The sequence below is a fragment of the Aquarana catesbeiana genome, linkage group LG06 (genome assembly GCF_042186555.1).
Source record: "Aquarana catesbeiana isolate 2022-GZ linkage group LG06, ASM4218655v1, whole genome shotgun sequence".
Lineage (NCBI taxonomy): Eukaryota > Metazoa > Chordata > Amphibia > Anura > Ranidae > Aquarana > Aquarana catesbeiana.
Window position 1 is genome coordinate 361,944,647 of NC_133329.1, and position 2,455 is coordinate 361,947,101.

At 40.9% G+C, this 2,455-nt stretch overlaps 1 non-coding gene across 1 annotated transcript; it reads left to right on the forward strand.

Moving 5' to 3' along the window:
- Positions 1-2,086: 2,086 nt before the first annotated feature.
- TRNAA-CGC (transfer RNA alanine (anticodon CGC)) lies at positions 2,087-2,158 on the forward strand. The gene has a single exon. It is a non-coding gene; the product is annotated as a tRNA-Ala (tRNA).
- The last annotated feature ends 297 nt before the right edge of the window (positions 2,159-2,455 follow it).

Consider the following 2,455-nt stretch of genomic DNA (forward strand, 5'->3'; position numbering starts at 1 on the left):
CACAATCTACCTTTGGGGTGCCATTAACCACCTAAGGACCGGCCTATAGACAAATGATGGCCGGGCGGTGGATTTGTTATCCTGAGTTATCATATGACGTCCTCTCAGGAAGCGCCAACTGCGTGACCGCAGTGCCGCACACTGGTGCGCTCTGTCACCACCCGTGTCCGCTCGTTGCCGGTACCATGTGACAGCCGGGACGAATCACAGCAGATCACACGACAGTGGATGCCATCCAATGTCTACAACTGTGTTGCTAGCTGTGATTGGTCAATTTGGCCAATCACAGCCCATCTGTAACATATGATTAGCTTTGACCAATCACAGCTAATCACAAAAAAACAGACTGAATGAATAATAAAAAAAAACACCTTACTATGGTAACATTATATTGCTCTGGTCACAGTGTGTTAAAAAAATCATTAATAAAGTAATAAAAAATTATGAAATTTAAAAAAAAAAAATTTTTTCTTCATACTGTCATCAGTCAGTGTCCCTGATCACCGCCACACCTGTTATATGATGACGCTGTACTACACTGTACTACACTAGTGACAGTATGTAAAAAAAAAAGAAGAAAATTTGACTTTTTTTTTTTTAATTTCTTCATTTTCCAAAAAATTATGACAAAAAATTACCACTTCAAAAAACCTGCCATGCCTCTTACTAATACCTTGGACTGTCTACTTTCCAAAAAAGGGGTCATTTGGGGGGGGGGGTATTTGTACTGTCCTGACATTTTAGGGGGCCTCAAGAAATTATATAGGCCGTCAGTACGTCAGGATTGATCAATTTATCATTTGTGTGAACAAAATGATAAAAATGTAATTTGGGTACAATGTAGCATGACCGCCCAATTGTCATTCAAAGTGCGACAGCGCTGAGAGCTGAAAATTGGCCTGGGCAGGAAAGGGGTGAAAGTGGCCGGTATTGAAATGCTTAAGAATCGGGGCTTTTTTTCAGCGGGAACGCGGGGGAACGCAGTTTCGGCACCTCCAGCACGTCCAGCACTGAATGTATGTACTGGAAAGGGGTTCTGGAGGGTCTGTTGATGTTTGCTGCTGGGGTATCTATTATCGCTGGTGGGGATCTGTTTTGGGGTGGGTGTCTATTGTTGCTGGGTAAGTCTACTGATGCTAGTAGGGGGGGGGGGTATTATCTTGCTGAGGGGTCAATTGTTGCTGGGTGAGATCTACTGTTGAAGGAGAGGTCTATTGTTGCCCTGTTAAGATTATATTACCCCCTGCAGGAGATCACACACCCTTTTGAACACGGTGCAGGAAACGTGCACATGCACAGTGTTCTGGTGTTAACTGGACCCTAAAGACAAATATCTCGGCTATCTTTTTGGATCTTTTCAGTAACCGGTGCCTTTCGAGGTGTCCAATGGCGGTTATCCTGCCAGGCATTCTGGGTAATCCCCGCCCAGCCACTACATCAAATACATTTTGGCTGTAGATCTAACTGTCCGCCCATCTGTCCACCATGCACAGCTTCCAAAACAAAACTGTTGATGTATGAGAGTAGACTTGTGTTTAAGTATTATTGTATCAGATATATTTCTGAAACCATTTCCTGTATATTAACAACAACAAGATCAACAAAGATCTGCACAGAAACTGAGCAGCAGCAATTTCTAGGAGCAGAACTCAGGCTAAGAGACAGATACTTTTATTTTGATTAACAATATAAAAAAAGTGCAATCTATGTGAAGAAACATTCAAAAGTAACCCTATAAGAAAATGCAAAGCATTGGTGGTTCAGTGGTAGAATTCTCGCCTGCCACGCGGGAGGCCCGGGTTCGATTCCCGGCCAATGCAAGCTTACTTTTTCTTTCCTCTGAACTTTAAAAAACGCCAAATAATATTATACATTATCAAACTGAATTTTGATACCACTAAAAGTATATTCATTTGTTTCCATATAAAACACTTGTGTTTTCATTCAGTTTATTCTTTTTATTTCAAAGCAAGTACAAAAGAGTTTGAGGAAGGGCGAAGGACAGAAAATCAGCAAAATTCAACAGCCTGCATGCTAGAGATAGAGACACTTCCTATTGTGTTAGCGCGATTGACGCAGTCAGCTGGGGGATGTAGCTCAGTGGTAGAGCGCGCGCTTCGCATGTGTGAGGTCCCGGGTTCAATCCCCGGCATCTCCAGACTTTTTTTCCCCGTTTTTTACTTTAAATTTATTTCAAATTATTTTTAGTATGCTCGGAGGAGGAGGGAACAAAAGAATATCAAATACCTGGCTTACTGTGCGTCTGTTACTCCTGTAGCTTGGACAATACACTTATCATTACTGTATAGATAGATAGATGATCAAAAATGTTTTTAACTAGAAATCCAAAGCACACCTGGAGAAAGTAGCAAACAAATAGAAAAATAATAACAACAATAATAATATATATATATAGATATATCTATAGATATTATACTGTATATAGATCTCTCTC